The sequence below is a fragment of the Schistocerca nitens genome, chromosome 5 (assembly GCF_023898315.1).
Source record: "Schistocerca nitens isolate TAMUIC-IGC-003100 chromosome 5, iqSchNite1.1, whole genome shotgun sequence".
In the NCBI taxonomy this organism is placed as follows: domain Eukaryota; kingdom Metazoa; phylum Arthropoda; class Insecta; order Orthoptera; family Acrididae; genus Schistocerca; species Schistocerca nitens.
The window spans coordinates 524,985,829-524,995,460 of NC_064618.1; positions in this window are offsets into that span (position 1 = coordinate 524,985,829).

Below are 9,632 nucleotides of genomic sequence, written 5' to 3' on the forward strand. Positions count from 1 at the left end.
ATCCTTAACACGCGTAAATTAAACTTCATTAGAAGTCTTATCGCACCCATTGAATGACATGACAAGTCGTTGTTCGTGAAGTGAATTTGAACTCTCTGCTAACCAAACAAAGCTTTCGTTTCTGATCTAGACTCGACTAGGCATCAAGAGACGTAAAATATCGACGTGTTCACATATATCACTATACAAAGCCGAATGTTCGAACACGGAAATAAATAACGATACGCTTAGCACTGCACCGGAACCCCATGAAGGTTGTATTGCTCCTGAGAAATTAACCACGAAATGTATGTAATAAAGTGCAAAGCACAAGTGAGAAATACCATGAAGTAAAGTTGTGGTGATGGTTAGGGAGCAGAACCCAGTATCTACATGAATCGTTCACTAAGCACAATGATAAGGCAGATATTAAATATGTTGAACAATAGCGTGATATTGGACCCTGAAACGACGATACAAATGGTTTTTGACTGGCAAAGATACGAACGCAGCACCTTTCGCTATTGTCTTATTGCTACGAATAGATATGAAATATTTATTGTTTTTCACCAATAGCGATATGTGCACATGTTCGGCTAGAGGTAAAGCAACGGTAAGTCTGTGATTCCTGAGACTCCAACCCCGTGCATATCGTCGTTGCTGATCCCACACGAAGAAGTGTGGACATGACAAGTCGTTTTCTTTAGGATCGCGTCGTTCGTAGAGACCTGGAGGAGTTTGACAGCATAAGGAAACAACGAAAGGACAGGACAGTATCATCCCTAAGGATTCAAATCCAGAGAAAAGTTGGAATCGGAGCTCGAACCCAGGCCAATGACGATATTTTCAAAATCTCAAAGGCACTTAAAATACGAAGTGAAGGCCCGATGAAATTACATGATGATTAGTTTGCGAACTAAAATAACATTGCTAGTGTGAGAAAGCTTAGTAGAGACATAGTTTCTGCAAGAGGTGACTTTCGCCACAGCTAATCCAACTCTGTTCCATTCAGTAGTGAATCGACGTTTTATGTTGACTTGGAACCATGGCAAAGCCCTACATTCTTTAGTTGCCCTTACTGGAGATGAAGAGCGTATCGTTGGTTGGTTGATTTTGGGGGAGAGGACCAAACAACGAAGTCATCCGTCCCATCGGATTAGGCAAAAATGGGGAAGGAAGTCGGCCGTTTAGTTCAAAGGAACGATCCCGGCATTTTACCTGAAGCGATTTAGGGAAGTCACGGAAACCCTAATTGAGGATTGGCGGACACGGGCTTGAATAGTCGTCTGCCCGAATGTGAGTCCAGTGTGCTAACCACTGCACCACCTCACTCGGGGAAGAGAGTACGCTTGTGGCTGTTTTTCAGGCAGACAGTAATAGAAAAATCTTGGAGAAACATGTTTGTGAAAGGGACCATGGGTGTCTATCATGATAACACCAATTTCAAAGCCATCAGACAGCGGCCGCTTGACACAGACCGCCCAAGTGATCACGACGCATTGGGCATACAGCCTGTGATCTGCTGCGGACTTTTCTGCACCTGAATTAGCAAGACTGCGTGGCAGGTGATGCTGTTGTGTAGTAAACTCCTCAAAAGAGCAAATCAAACTGCAAAACGATGTTGAAAATATATCTTTACGATGCAAAACGTGGCAATTGACCGTAAAATATGAAATTTGTGAGGTCCTCCATATGAACAGGAAAACAATTCCGTTTAAGTTCGCTTACAGGATTAATAACTCACATTTAAAAATTGTAGCTTCAGCTAAATATCTAGGAACTACGATCCCGAACAACTTGAATTGGGAATGTCATATGGAAATTATTGTGGGGAAGGAAAGTCAGCGGACTCGTTTTGTTGCTAGAATACAACAACGTGCAACATTGTAATTAATGTGATCGCCTACGATTCTCTTGTCCGACGTCTTCGTGAGTATTCCTTCGGTGCATGGGGCCCCTACGAGGTAACACTGAAGGAAGACATTGAAAGAGTTCAAAGAAGGTTCAAATGGCTCTGAGCACTATGCGACTTAACTTCTGAGGTCATCTGTCGCATAGAACTTAGAACTAATTAAACCTAACAAACCTAAGGACATCACACACATCCATCATGCCCGAGGAGGATTCGAACTTGCTCCCGTAGCGGTCGCTCGGTTCCAGACTGTAGCGCCTAGAACCGCACGTCCACTCCGGCCGGCTTCAAAGAAGGGAAACTCATATTGTGTTATCAAGAAATAGGGGAGACTGCGTCGCAGATATGGTACATGAGTTAGGACGGAAATCATTGAAAGGTAGGCGTCTTACACTTCGGCGAGGTGTCTTTTCTAAACTCCAATCGCCTACCTCCTCCGCTGAATGCCACGATATTTTGTTTACCCCGACATACATAGTAAATATGGCCATTGTATTAAGAGAAATCTGTGGTTGCATGTTTAGTTGTTAAACGTCCCCTTAGAAAAATTATTGAATTACTGTGCTGATAAACCCCTTACATTATTTGATTTTCAAACAGCTGAGCAAAACTGATCGTACTCAGACATTTCGCTCTTTACCTATTCTGATCAACACTAAACTGACACAGAATATTTTTAGCACAACGCAATCTGACTTTCAATAATCTCTACAAAAGAATGGCCTTGACTAACAATAACCTATACCTTTCATGAATCACTTACCTCACAAAAATCTTCGTTACTTGAACTACTGCAATACAGCGAGCGCCACTACTGCCAGCTAAATAAAAGATTCTAACTACTGAAGGGACTAACTACTGATAGGCGTAGTTAGCAAAATGAAAGATTTTGATAGGGAACAAACAATGTATTCTCCTTAATAGTGTTCAAAAGTCGTAATACATATATCAGTTCATGACATCCAGTCTTACAAATGTACTGTTTCTGATGGGCACACGTTCAGATCATCCGCTCTCAAAAATCCGCCATCTCACTTCCCCACATCTACCACTGCTGGCGGCTCACCTCCAACTGCGCAACGCTATGCGCTGTTACCAGCCAACAGCCCAACACTACAATAGCGAATATTACAACAATGCCACCCAGCCACAGACTGCACACAGCACAGTCAGTGATTTTCATACAGTGCGCTACGTGGCGTTACGAATGTAAGAACCTAAACAGCCTACTTACATAGCCCCCATGCTCCCCACAAAAAATTTTACAAATTGTTTTGAGCAGTGGCCAATTCAGATTTGAAAAAAATTTTCGGAATTACAATAACAAAGAAATCAAATGCACACACTTATCGATATTATGTTGGTCAAAAGCTAAAATTTTCTCACAGTCCATAAAGACAGTCCTGATCATTCATCACAGTAAAATTGCAGTGTTTTTCTCAAAGTTTGAGCAGTAAAAGGAAACGCACACGGAAGTAGTGGAGTTCCATGCTGTCTTGAAGAAGTAGTGTTGTCCTTCCAACGGAAGGACAGTGCTGACTCTTGACATGCAGGTAGGTAATAGGCCACAACAGAGCAAACCCACCGCAGAGTCAGTCGAAGTTTTGAAGAATGTTGGTAGGTAGGTCATCACAGAGCAGACCCACTGGTAGTCCTGGTAGAGAGTATGGTATTGGTGGGCCACCAGAGGTGCAGACCCACTGCAGTCCTTGTAGAAATAATGGTATTGGTGGGTCATCAAAGGTGCAGAACCACTGCAGTCCTTGTAGAGACGGCCAGTAGCCATCTGTTGCGACTGTGCAGGTGCTCAATCACCATTGAAGAGTCTTGCGGACAATATAGCAAGTCCATGAACCACCACTTGTGCACTCACAAACTTTTTTTTTTTTTGAAACGTCCTTAGAACCAGCAATGCTGTTAACCAGTCCCTTGCTGAATTATTAACACACGTGCACGCACTAACAGTCACAACTTCCCACATACTGTGCATATATTATGACCAACAGAAACGTGTGCAGTGAAATGATACTTAATTTGAAGAACTGGTGTCTAAGTTTACAACATAAGAATACAATTACAAAGGTACAAATTACATTATTAAATAACATAACAGTACAGATAACATTTGTAGTAACACAGGGTTTACAAAAGAATAGAAATAGACATATACATCAGTGTTACAGGAATTATGAGATAAGTAAATATATAAAATAATGAGAATAGTTTTCGAAACATTAATTTCATACATGAGCATAAAAACAGAACAGAATAAATAATTTCTAAATATCTTTACAAAGAACATAACATTATTAGAAAAGTTCTACAACATAACTCGTATCAGCTAAACACATAAAGACAGGAAGAACACAAATACACAATGGTACAAAAAACACATAGCGGACACAAAAGGAAAGGACAGGGTTCGTTTTCAGTGTAACATTTGGTACTGCAGTCCAACCCAAAACTTCATTCCGTAGATCTTTCCTCTTATTTCAACATTTGTTTCCACCTAAAAAATCCTATCCAAGCATGCTTCCTGTATTCTATTCATCCTCTATTAAAATAATTATTCTTCATTGTACACTTCTTTTTTGGCCAAACCATTATCTTATAGCTTCTCAGTGCATTCTTTCCTTATTCTTCATAACTCGTTCTCTTATATAGCCTATCCCATCTTAAGCTAACTTAAATCTACTGAGCTCAGATATACGAGGTGCATTCAAGTTCTAAGGCCTCCGATTTTTTTTCTAGTTAACTACTCACCCGAAATCGATGAAACTGGAATTACTTCTCGACGTAATCACCCTGCAGACGTACACATTTTTCACAACGCTGACGCCATGATTCCATGGCAGCGACGAAGGCTTCTTTAGGAGTCTGTTTTGACCACTGGAAAATCGCTGAGGCAATAGCAGCACGGCTGGTGAATGTGTGGCCAAGGAGAGTGTCTTTCATTGTTGGAAAAAGCCAAAAGTCACTAGGAGCCAGGTCAGGTGAGTAGGGAGCATGAGGAATCACTTCAAAGTTGTTATCACGAAGAAACTGTTGCGTAACGTTAGTTCGATGTGCGGGTGCGTTGTCTTGGTGAAACAGCACACGCGCAGCCCTTCCCAGACGTTTTTGTTGGACTGCAGGAAGGAATTTGTTCTTCAAAACATTTTCGTAGGATGCACGTTACCGTAGTGCCCTTTGGAACACAATGGGTAAGGATTACGCCCTCGCCGTCCCAGAACATGGACACCATCATTTTTTCAGCACTGGCAGTTACCCAAACTTTTTTGGTGGCGGTGAATCTGTGTGCTTCCATTGAGCTGACTGGCGCTTTGTTTCTGGATTGAAAAATGGCATCCACGTCTCATCCATTGTCACAACCGACGAAAAGAAAGTCCCATTCATGCTGTTGTTGCGCGTCAACATTGCTTGGCAACATGCCACACGGGCAGCCATGCGGTCGTCCGTCAGCATTCGTGGCACCCACCTGGATGACACTTTTCGCATTTTCAGGTCGTCATGCAGGATTGTGTGCACAGAACCCACAGAAATGCCAACTCTGGAGGCGATCTGTTCAACACTCATTCGGCGATCCCCCAAAACAATTCTCTCCACTTTCTCGATCGTGTCATCAGACCGGCTTGTGCGAGCCCGAGGTTGTTGTGGTTTGTTGTCACATGATGTTCTGCCTTCATTAAACTGTCGCACCCACGAATGCACTTTCGACACATCCATAACTCCATCACCACATGTCTCCTTCAACTGTCGATGAATTTCAATTGGTTTCACACTGCGCAAATTCAGAAAACGAATGATTGCACGCTGTTCAAGTAAGGAAAGCGTCGCCATTTTAAGTATTTAAAACAGTTATCATTCTCGCTGCTGGCGGTAAAATTCCATCTGCCGTACAGTGCTGCCATCTCTGGGACGTATTGACAATGAACGCGGCCTCATTTTAAAACAATGTGCATGTTTCTATCTCTTTCCAGTCCGGAGAAAAAAAATCGGAGGCCTTAGAACTTGAATGCACCTCATATACACTAAGGGACGAGGCAATGCAGCAGTACAAAATAATTAACACAAACAGCAATGACAAAAAAATGTAAAGTGGCAAACCAAGCAGCAGTGTATATAAATTAGCGCAATTACAATATTACAACTAATATAAGGCAATGTGCAGCAAATAAGAAAAATAAATCAGTAGTAAAACTGGCTTAACAGAGTAATACAAAGTGAAATTCAGTAACACTATTCCTGGCAAACAGCAGCAGCAAATGCTATAACTTATACCTAAAACATGACAAAGCTCAAGCAGAAAAAATATTACACTAAAGACAACAATGCAGATAAGGGAAATGTATATTCACATATTCTACAAAAGAAATTACCAAGTACGTGAAAAGAAAACTGTGTTTGCAGTTACTGTTATTAGTCCCTTCTTATTGTTCTTTCCTTTCCAAGTGCTCCTTTTTCGACGAATGTGGATCATAAAATTATTATTTAACAGATCTGTTGACAGAAAGTTCTCACATTAGCAAATGCATTGAACTTTATTTTATAAAACCTATGCTGCAACACAGCTGGAAACCAGATATCAAATGAAATAAGCAACTATGTACAAAGCATAAATATATCATTCAATAGTCATGTGGCATTTCATAAATTAGTAGAAATTCTATCAACTCTCGTAGAAAGACACTTGTCATAATCAGGTGTGCAGATATAAGAATATTTCCCATCAATTCATAAGAATTTCAGTAAGTAGCACAAAGTTCGTGCTCCACAGTAAAATCATATGTTTCCAAGAAATAGCGTGTCATATTTTCGATCCTTTCTACAAAGGAATGTCAATAGTCAGGTTAATGGCCTCTTTTTTTTCACCTATTGGCTTTTTCTCCAGGCGACTGGCTCATAGCTGTGCGTGCACAACGCATGACGTCAAGGTCACTTACCTTTCTTACTGAAATTTACAATAGAAATTTCCGCTACAGAGACAGTTTGATAAAAATAAAATTTCACAAGTCGAGAAATGACAGTAGAAATGTGTAGAAACAAAATCCTATAAATATAACAGTGTCCAAAAAATTTTCGCTGGCATTGTGACACATTCACGCATATCCACACACTTCATAACTCTTAAAGTACGATTCTTGGTTTCCAACATCCTTTTTCACAAATCAGCGTCTCTAACCACTACTCATTATTCCTTACCTTACTACACATATACATATTCGTCGAGACTTCTTCAATATTTCATCATAATAAATTCCTCATATAGGATCAGCTTATTGATCATAAATATACCTCAGCAGCATAATACACATCGTCGTCGTAATAATAACATCATAACACCTAAGTCAAATCTAAAGAAACAACATAGGTTTCTGCAATAATTTCAAAACCTAAAAAAATTCTCTGCTCATTTCAGTAGTGTCATCTACCTCAAACATACTTTAAAAATCATGATCCAATACCAATATATCATTCAAAGCTCTCATAGTATCACAATGGTCCCAAAAAAATATGAACAGTTCACAAATTACAGACAAAATACAATTTCATAAGTGTGAAGTTATCCAACTGTGTAATTGCGTAAACATGTGTCACTGACGTAGTAAAAAGAATGTTTGTTTCTCTGTCAAATAATCAGATAGCTGTGTAATTCTGTGTTAGAGGAATATGGACCCGATGTGTAAAGTTCTATAAGCAAATACCATATTAGCTAGGGCTCCTTGTGCTTGCCACACACACAAAGTAAGCGTGTACCCCCATGAGGATTAATGTAATTACACTCTTAGGTGTTACAGATTACAGCAATGAAATGAAATGTATCACGGAAAACTTTCTTTGTAATTCAAAAACCTTTAAAAATAAATCTTTTAAGTACAAAATTAATCACTCAAATGCGTGTCCTGCAGCGCTAAATGTGCGTCTTGTTGTAAGATAATCTCTGTCATTACTTAACGGTAAAAATGTGCCAAGTGTCGTAATTATCGTCGTCCATAAGCGAAATTCTGTAGAAGTCAATGTACTTACCTCGTAATAAACAAAAGTGAAATGCTTGCGTATAGATATCGAAGTTGTTACGTACAGTACCATGATCAAGAAAGTACTACACAGTAACGTATTATTGTGCTACAACAAAGACTAACTCATTGTAGCTATACCACAAAAGTTACTACTGAAACACGTTTTCCTATCCAGAAGAATTCAGAAAAACTGTGCAGAGATCAAACAGATACACCGCAAAAGCAACAATGTAAATTGTGTCGCATATTAGTAGCGTCGTGATATAATCGGGTAGCTGTCAAAGAAACCAAAAGCTAAGTCATCTTCAACCTCACAGAAAGTACTTCAAATAAAGAATATCTTTTCAACTAAACCAAAATGTTTCATTAAAATCTCATTATCAGTATATGTTCTAAGTATGTAAGCCTTATAGTCGTTACGTAATCGTGCAATTAACAAGCAAGAATGTACACACACAATAACATCGTGTCCTCTGTTCACTATAACAATGCATTCGTAATTTCTGTTTAAATAAGTTCTCTTGGTTCTTGACTGGATATTTCACTTCAAACATTGTTGCATGTTAACAGATTCTAAGTCTGACAAAGCATACTAGTAATGTAAAGTGAAAAATTTTATAGCAAAGACTAAGTTAAAAAAAAACAGATTATCTCTCAATAAACGGTTTTACATGTGAAATGTGGTGCAATCCTTTACTCTTCCTAGTACGCAGAGTTTCAACTTCAACGCAATTATCATGTGGTATACGTCGGATTCTGTAAGGTCCATTGTAAATCAGAAAGAATTTGTGACTCAAGTGTTTCTTCTTATGTGAAAATGAATGAGCTTTAATGAGAACTTTCTGACCAATATATAATTTCTTTGCATTTGCTTTACCGTGTAGTTTTCTCCTTTTGTCTGCTGCAGATTTTATATTTTTAATAGCCAAATCAATTATGTCTTTGTGTCGAAGTTTACATGTATTCGGAAAAGGTACAAGCTCTCTCATTCTGTTCGAAGGTTCTTCATTCTTCAGTACAAGAATAGGTGGTAAAGCAGTGGAGTCATGAGGCATTTCATTCAGCACGTTTTGAAATAAGTGTAAGTATCTGTCCAAATGCTGATGCTTTCTGTGACAATAAAGTCTGCAAAGCTTATTGATTTCTTTCATAATCCATTCAGACGGGTTACAATGTGGTGAGTACAATGAAATAAAAACAGGTTTGATTTTATGGTTCCGAAGCATGCGTGACCAAACAGCAGACCTGAATTGTGGTCCGTTATCTGAAATGACTTTACTAACGTGTCCAACTTCACGTAAGAAATTTTTAACGAAGGCGTTGGATACAGACCGTCCAGTGGCTTTACGTAACAGAGTGAAAGAAACAAATTTGGAAGTAAGTTCGACAGCGACTAGAGCGTACGAAAATCCATTCGATGTTTTGACAATGGGTCCCAAGAGATCAACAACAGCAAAATCTTTTAATTTAGAAGGAATAATAGGAAACAACGGAGCACGATTTGAGATAGTAGATGGTTTCGCCTTTTGACAAAGTTTACAAATAGACAAGACTCTTCGAATTCTCTTTTCCATATTGTTAAAATAACAAGTCGTTCGAAAAATATGATAACATTTTCGTGGACTAAAATGTGCGTAGCTGAAATGAATGTACAAAATGAGCTTATTAACAAAATCGTCTGGAATGCAAAGTACCCATAGCTTGTCATCAACAGTGCAGCG